This window comes from Drosophila suzukii, chromosome 3 (genome assembly GCF_043229965.1).
Source record: "Drosophila suzukii chromosome 3, CBGP_Dsuzu_IsoJpt1.0, whole genome shotgun sequence".
Lineage (NCBI taxonomy): Eukaryota > Metazoa > Arthropoda > Insecta > Diptera > Drosophilidae > Drosophila > Drosophila suzukii.
In genome coordinates this window covers 46,371,847-46,381,464 of record NC_092082.1, presented here as the reverse complement: position 1 = coordinate 46,381,464, position 9,618 = coordinate 46,371,847, and positions in this window count along the sequence as shown.

The window sequence follows — 9,618 nt, the reverse complement described above, 5'->3', positions numbered from 1 at the left end:
TTTCATCTTTAAAAGCCCATAGCTTGGTCAAATGAACTCGGTTTTCGATATGGCATGCCTTTATGGGCTTGTGGAATGATAATGTTGTTTTCTGCATTAAAATATATAACTTTAAAGGTAGTAAAAAAAATGACCGTTTTAATGTCAATCATTTTAATTTTGCGAAGGTTTCCAGAAATGGGCCTCCTTTCCATCTTTAAAAGCCCATAGCTTGGTCAAATGAACTCGATTTTCGATATGGCATGCCTTTATGGGCTTGTGAAATGATAATGTTGTTTTCTGCATTAAAATATATAACTTTAAAGGTTGTAAAATATATTACCGTTTTAATGTAAATGATTTTAATTTTCCGAAGGTTTACTAAAATGGGCCTTCTTTCCATCTTTAAAAGCCCATAACTTGTTCAAATGAACTCGGATTTCGATATGGCATAGCTTTATGGGCTTGTGGAATGATTATGTTGCTATCTGCATTAATATATGTAACTTAAAGGGTATTAAAAAATATGACCGTTTTTATGTCATTGATTTTAGTTTTGCGAAGGTTTACTAAAATGGGCCTTCTTTCCATCTTTAAAAGCCCATAACTTGGTCAAATGAACTCGGTTTTCGATATGGCATACCTTTATGGGCTTGTGGAATGATTATGTTGCTATCTGCATTAATATATGTAACTTAAAGGGTATTAAAAAATATGACCGTTTTAATGTCATTGATTTTAGTTTTGCGAAGGTTTACTAAAATGGGCCTTCTTTCCATCTTTAAAAGCCCATAACTTGGTCAAATGAACTCGGTTTTCGATATGGCATACCTTTATGGGCTTGTGGAATGATTATGTTGCTATCTGCAATTATATATATAACTTTAAAGGAAGTAATAAATATGACCGCTTTTATGTCATTGATTTTAATTTTGCGAAGGTTTCCAGAAATGGGCCTCCTTTCCATCTTTAAAGGCCCATAACTTGGTCAAATGAACTCGGTTTTGGATATGGCATGCCTTTATGGGCTTGTGGAATGATTATGTTGCTATCTGCAATTATATATATAACTTTAAAGGAAGTAATAAATATGATCGTTTTTATGCCATTGATTTTAATTTTGCGAAGGTTTCCAGAAATGGGCCTCCTTTCCATCTTTAAAGGCCCATAACTTGGTCAAATGAACTCGGTTTTGGATATGGCATGCCTTTATGGGCTTGTGGAATGATTATGTTGCTATCTGCACTAAAATATATAAGTTTAAAGGTTGTCAAAAATGTGACTGTTTTTATGTCAATGATTTTAATTTTGGGAAGGTTTACAGAAATGGGCTTTCTTTCCATCTTTAAAGGCCCATAACTTGTTCAAATGAACTCGGATTTCGATATGGCACACCTTTATGGGCTTGTGGAATGATTATGTTGTTATCTGCATTAATATATATATTTTTAAAGGTAGTAAAAAATATGACCGTTTTTATGACATTGATTTTAATTTTGCGAAGGTTTACAGAAATGGGCCTCCTTTCTATCTTTAAAAGCCCATAACTTGGTCAAACGAGCTCGGATTTCGATATGGCATGCCTTTATGGGCTTGTGGAATGATAGTGTTGCTATCTGCTTTAATATATCTTACTTTAAGGGTAGTAAAAAATATGACCGTTTTAATGTCAATGATTTTAATTTTGCGAAGTTTACAGAAATGGGCTTTCTTTCCATCTTGAAAGGCCAATACCTTGTTCAAATGAACTCGAATTTCGATATGGCACACCTTTATGGGCTTGTGGAATGATTATGTTTTTATCTACATTAATATATATATTTTTAAAGGTAGTAATTAATATGAAAATGACCCTTTTTTCCATCTTTAAAAGCCCTTAACTTGGTCAAATGAACTCGGATTTCGATATGGCATAGCTTTATGGGCTTGTGGAATGATTATGTTGTTATCTGTATTAATTAATATAACTTTAATGATTTTAATTTTGCGAAGGTTTACAGAAATGGGCTTTCTTGCCATCTTTAAAAGCCCATAACTTTGTCAAATGAACTCGGATTTCGATGTTGTACACCCTTATGGGATTGTAAAATGATTATGTTGCTATCTGCATTAATATATGTAACTTTAAGGGTGGTAAAAAATATGACCGATTTTATGTCTTTGATTTTAGTTGCGTTACTGAAATGGGTCTTCTTTCCATCTTTAAAAGCCCATAACTTGTTCAAATGAACTCGTATTTCGATATAGCATGCCTTTATGGGCTTGTGGAATGATAATGTTGTTATCTGCATTAAAATATATAACTTTAAAGGTAGTAAAAAATATGACCGTTTATATGTCATTGATTTTAATTTTGCTAAGGTTTCCAGAAATGGGCCTCCTTTCCATCTTTAAAAGCCCATAACTTGGTCAAATGAACTCGATTTTCGATATGGCATGCCCTTATGGGCTTGTGGTATGATAATGTTGTTTTCTGCATTAAAATTTATAACTTTAAAGGTAGTAAAAAATATGACCGTTTTTATGTCAATGATTTTAATTTGCGAAGGTTAACAGAAATGGGCTTTTTTTCCATCTTTAAAAGCCCATAACTTGGTCAAATGAACTCGGTTTTCGATATGGCATGCCTTTATGGGCTTGTGGAATGATTATGTTGCTATCTGTATTAATATATGTAACTTAAAGGGTAGTAAAAAATATGACCGTTTTTATGTCTTTGATTTTAGTTGCGAAGTTTTACTGAAATGGGCCTTCTTTCCATCTTTAAAAGTCCATAACTTGGTCAAATGAACTCGGATTTCGATATGGCATACCTTTATGGGCTTGTGGAATGATTATGTTGTTATCTGCATTAAAATATATAAGTTTAAAGGTTGTAAAAAATGTGACCGTTTTTATGTCAATGATTTTAATTTTGCGAAGTGTACAGAAATGGGCTTTCTTTCCATCTTGAAAGGCCCATAACTTGTTCAAATGAACTCGAATTTCGATATGGCACACCCTTATGGGCTTGTGGAATGATTATGTTGCTATCTACACTAATATATATATTTTTAAAGGTAGTAATAAATATGAAAATGGCCCTTTTTTCCATCTTTAAAAACCCATAACTTGGTCAAATGAACTCGGATTTCGATATGGCATAGCTTTATGGGCTTGTGGAATGATTATGTTGTTATCTGCATTAATAAATATAACTTTAAAGGTAGTAAAAAATATGACAGTTTTTATGTCATTGATTTTAATTTTGCGAAGGTTTACTGAAATGGGCCTTCATTCTATCTTTAAAAGCCCATAACTTGGTCAAATGAACTCGGTTTTCGATGTGGCATACACTTATGGGCTTGTGGAATGATTATGTTGTTATCTACATTAAAATATATAACTTAAAAGGTAGTAAAAAATATGACCGTTTTTATGTCATTAATTTTAATTTTGCGAAGGGTTACAGAATTGGGCCTCCTTTCCATATTTAAAGGCCCATAACTTGGTAAAATGAACTCGGATTTCGATATGGCATACCTTTATGGGCTTGTGGAATGATTATGTTGTTATCTGCATTAAAATATATAAGTTTAAAGGTTGTAAAAAATGTGACCGTTTTTATGTCAATGATTTTAATTTTGCGAAGTTTACAGAAATGGGCTTTCTTTCCATCTTTAAAGGCCCATAACTTGTTCAAATGAACTCGAATTTCGATATGGCGCACCTTTATGGGCTTGTGGAATGAATTTGTTGTTATCTAAATTAATATATATATTTTTAAAGGTAGTAATAAATATGAAAATGGCCCTTTTTTCCATCTTTAAAAGCCCATATTTTGGTCAAATGATCTCGGTTTTCGATATGGCATAGCTCTATGGGCTTGTGGAATTATTATGTTGTTATCTACATTAATATATATAACTTTAAAGGTAGTAAAAAATATGACATTTTTTATGTCATTGATTTTAATTTTGCGAAGGTTTACTAAAATGGGCCTTCTTTCTATCTTTAAAAGCCCATAACTTGGTCAAATGAACTCGGATTTCGATATGGCATACCTTTATGGGCTTGTGGAATGATTATGTTGTTATCTGCATTAAAATATATAAGTTTAAAGGTTGTTAAAAATGTGACCGTTTTTATGTCAATGATTTTAATTTTGCGAAGTTTACAGAAATGGGCTTTCTTTCCATCTTGAAAGGCCCATAACTTGTTCAAATGAACTCGAATTTCGATAGGGCTTACCCTTATGGGCTTGTGGAATGATTATGTTGCTATCTACACTAATATATATATTTTTAAAGGTAGTAATAAATATGAAAATGGCCCTTTTTTCCATCTTTAAAAACCCATAACTTGGTCAAATGAACTCGGATTTCGATATGGCATAGCTTTATGGGCTTGTGGAATGATTATGTTGTTATCTGCATTAATAAATATAACTTTAAAGGTAGTAAAAAATATGACAGTTTTTATGTCATTAATTTTAATTTTGCGAAGGTTTACTGAAATGGGCCTTCATTCTATCTTTAAAAGCCCATAACTTGGTCAAATGAACTCGGTTTTCGATGTGGCATACATTTATGGGCTTGTGGAATGATTATGTTGTTATCTACATTAAAATATATAACTTAAAAGGTAGTAAAAAATATGACCGTTTTTATGTCATTGATTTTAATTTTGCGAAGGGTTACAGAATTGGGCCTCCTTTCCATATTTAAAAGCCCATAACTTGGTCAAACGAACTCGGATTTCGATATGGCACACCTTTATGGGCTTGTGGAATGATTATGTTGCTATCTGCATTAATATATGTAACTTTAAGGGTAGTAAAAAATATGACCGTTTTTATGTCATTGATTTTAGTTTTGCGAAGGTTTACTAAAATGGGCCTTCTTTCCATCTTTAAAAGCCCATAACTTGGTCAAATGAACTCGGATTTCGATATGGCATACATTTATGGGCTTGCGCAATGATTATGTTGTTATCTGCATTAAAATATATAAGTTTAAAGGTTGTAAAAAATGTCACCGTTTTTATGTCATTGATTTTAATTTTGCGAAGTTTACAGAAATGGGCTTTCTTTCCATCTTGAAAGGCCCATAACTTGTTCAAATGAACTCGAATTTCGATATGGCACACCTTTATGGGCTTGTGGAATGATTATGTTGTTATCTACATTAATATATATATTTTTAAAGGTAGTAATAAATATGAAAATGACCCTTTTTTCCATCGTTAAAAGCCCATAGCTTGGTCAAATGAACTCGGATTTCGATATGGCATAGCTTTATGGGCTTGTGGAATGATTATGTTGTCTTCTGTATTAATAAATATAACTTTAAAGGTATTTAAAAATATGACCGTTTTTATGTCAATAATTTTAATTTTGCGAAGGTTTACAGAAATGGGCTTTCTTTCCATCTTTAAAAGCCCATAACTTGGTCAAATGAACTCGGTTTTCGATATGGCATGCCTTTATGGGCTTGTGGAATGATTATGTTGCTATCTGCATTAATATATGTAACTTTAAGGGTAGTAAAAAATAAGACCGTTTTTATGTCTTTGATTTTAGTTGCGAAGTTTTACTGAAATGGGCCTTCTTTCCATCTTTAAAAGTCCATAACTTGGTCAAATAAAGTCGGATTTCGATATGGCATACCTTTATGGGCTTGTGGAATGATTATGTTGTTATCTGCATTAAAATATATAAGTTTAAAGGTTGTAAAAAATGTGACCATTTTTATGTCAATGATTTTAATTTTGCGAAGTTTACAGAAATGGGCTTTCTTTCCATCTTGAAAGGCCCATAACTTGTTCAAATGAACTCGAATTTCGATATGGCACACCCTTATGGGCTTGTGGAATGATTATGTTGCTATCTACACTAATATATATATTTTTAAAGGTAGTAATAAATATGAAAATGGCCCTTTTTTCCATCTTTAAAAACCCATAACTTGGTCAAATGAACTCGGATTTCGATATGGCATAGCTTTATGGGCTTGTGGAATGATTATGTTGTTATCTGCATTAATAAATATAACTTTAAAGGTAGTAAAAAATATGACAGTTTTTATGTCATTGATTTTAATTTTGCGAAGGTTTACTGAAATGGGCCTTCATTCTATCTTTAAAAGCCCATAACTTGGTCAAATGAACTCGGTTTTCGATGTGGCATACACTTATGGGCTTGTGGAATGATTATGTTGTTATCTACATAAAAATATATAACTTAAAAGGTAGTAAAAAATATGACCGTTTTTATGTCATTAATTTTAATTTTGCGAAGGGTTACAGAATTGGGCCTCCTTTCCATATTTAAAGGCCCATAACTTGGTAAAATGAACTCGGATTTCGATATGGCATACCTTTATGGGCTTGTGGAATGATTATGTTGTTATCTGCATTAAAATATATAAGTTTAAAGGTTGTAAAAAATGTGACCGTTTTTATGTCAATGATTTTAATTTTGCGAAGTTTACAAAAATGGGCTTTCTTTCCATCTTGAAAGGCCCTTAACTTGTTCAAATGAACTCGAATTTCGATATGGCACACCTTTATGGGCTTGTGGAATGATTATGTTGTTATCTACATTAACATACATATTTTTAAAGGTAGTAATAAATATGAAAATGGCCCTTTTTTCCATCTTTAAAAACCCATAACTTGGTCAAATGATCTCGGTTTTCGATATGGCATAGCTCTATGGGCTTGTGGAATTATTATGTTGTTATCTACATTAATATATATAACTTTAAAGGTAGTAAAAAATATGACATTTTTTATGTCATTGATTTTAATTTTGCGAAGGTTTACTAAAATGGGCCTTCTTTCTATCTTTAAAAGCCCATAACTTGGTCAAATGAACTCGGATTTCGATATGGCATACCTTTATGGGCTTGTGGAATGATTATGTTGTTATCTGCATTAAAATATATAAGTTTAAAGGTTGTTAAAAATGTGACCGTTTTTATGTCAATGATTTTAATTTTGCGAAGTTTACAGAAATGGGCTTTCTTTCCATCTTGAAAGGCCCATAACTTGTTCAAATGAACTCGAATTTCGATATGGCACACCCTTATGGGCTTGTGGAATGATTATGTTGCTATCTACACTAATATATATATTTTTAAAGGTAGTAATAAATATGAAAATGGCCCTTTTTTCCATCTTTAAAAACCCATAACTTGGTCAAATGAACTCGGATTTCGATATGGCATAGCTTTATGGGCTTGTGGAATGATTATGTTGTTATCTGCATTAATAAATATAACTTGAAAGGTAGTAAAAAATATGACAGTTTTTATGTCATTAATTTTAATTTTGCGAAGGTTTACTGAAATGGGCCTTCATTCTATCTTTAAAAGCCCATAACTTGGTCAAATGAACTCGGTTTTCGATGTGGCATACATTTATGGGCTTGTGGAATGATTATGTTGTTATCTACATTAAAATATATAACTTAAAAGGTAGTAAAAAATATGACCGTTTTTATGTCATTGATTTTAATTTTGCGAAGGGTTACAGAATTGGGCCTCCTTTCCATATTTAAAAGCCCATAACTTGGTCAAACGAACTCGGATTTCGATATGGCACACCTTTATGGGCTTGTGGAATGATTATGTTGCTATCTGCATTAATATATGTAACTTTAAGGGTAGTAAAAAATATGACCGTTTTTATGTCATTGATTTTAGTTTTGCGAAGGTTTACTAAAATGGGCCTTCTTTCCATCTTTAAAAGCCCATAACTTGGTCAAATGAACTCGGATTTCGATATGGCATACATTTATGGGCTTGTGCAATGATTATGTTGTTATCTGCATTAAAATATATAAGTTTAAAGGTTGTAAAAAATGTCACCGTTTTTATGTCATTGATTTTAATTTTGCGAAGTTTACAGAAATGGGCTTTCTTTCCATCTTGAAAGGCCCATAACTTGTTCAAATGAACTCGATTTTCGATATGGCACACCTTTATGGGCTTGTGGAATGATTATGTTGCTATCTGCATTAATATATGTAACTTTAAGGGTAGTAAAAAATAAGACCGTTTTTATGTCTTTGATTTTAGTTGCGAAGTTTTACTGAAATGGGCCTTCTTTCCATCTTTAAAAGTCCATAACTTGGTCAAATAAAGTCGGATTTCGATATGGCATACCTTTATGGGCTTGTGGAATGATTATGTTGTTATCTGCATTAAAATATATAAGTTTAAAGGTTGTAAAAAATGTGACCATTTTTATGTCAATGATTTTAATTTTGCGAAGTTTACAGAAATGGGCTTTCTTTCCATCTTGAAAGGCACATAACTTGTTCAAATGAACTCGAGTTTCGATATGGCATACCCTTATGGGCTTGTGGAATGATTATGTTGTTATCTACATTAATATATATATTTTTAAAGGTAGTAATAAATATGAAAATGGCCCTTTTTTCATCTTTAAAAGCCCATAACTTGGTCAAATGAGCTCGGATTTCGATATGGCATAGCTTTATGGGCTTGTGGAATGATTATGTTGTTATCTGCATTAATAAATATAACTTTAAAGGTAGTAAAAAATATGACAGTTTTTATGTCATTGATTTTAATTTTGCGAAGGTTTACTGAAATGGGCTTTCATTCTATCTTTAAAAGCCCATAACTTGGTCAAATGAACTCGGTTTTCGATGTGGCATACATTTATGGGCTTGTGGAATGATTATGTTGTTATCTACATTAAAATATATAACTTCAAAGGTAGTAAAAAATATGACCGTTTTTATGTCATTGATTTTAATTTTGCGAAGGGTTACAGAATTGGGCCTCCTTTCCATATTTAAAAGCCCATAACTTGGTCAAATGAACTCGGATTTCGATATGGCACACCTTTATGGGCTTGTGGAATGATTATGTTGCTATCTGCATTAATATATGTAACTTTAAGGGTAGTAAAAAATATGACAGTTTTTATGTCATTGATTTTAATTTTGCGAAGGTTTACTGAAATGGGCCTTCATTCCATCTTTAAAAGCCCATAACTTGGTCAAATGAACTCGATTTTCAATATGGCATGCCTTTATGGGCTTGTGGAATGATAATGTTGTTTTCTGCATTAAAATATATAACTTTAAAGGTAGTAAAAAATATGACCGTTTTTATGTCAATGATTTTAATTTTGCGAAGGTTTACAGAAATGGGCTTTCTTTCCATCTTTAAAAGTCCATAACTTGGTCAAATGAACTCGGTTTTCGATATGGCATGCCTTTATGGGCTTGTGGAATGATTATGTTGCTATCTGCATTAATATATGTAACTTTAAGGGTAGTAAAAAATATGACCGTTTTTATGTCTTTGATTTTAGTTGAGAAGTTTTACTGAAATGGGCCTTCTTTCCATCTTTAAAAGTCCATAACTTGGTAAAATGAACTCGGATTTCGATAAGGCATACCTTTATGGGCTTGTGGAATGATTATGTTGTTATCTGCATTAAAATATATAAGTTTAAAGGTTGTAAAAAATGTGACCGTTTTTATGTCAATGATTTTAATTTTGCGAAGTTTACAGAAATAGGCTTTCTTTCCATCTTGAAAGGCACATAACTTGTTCAAATGAACTCGAATTTCGATATGGCACACCCTTATGGGCTTGTGGAATGATTATGTTGTTATCT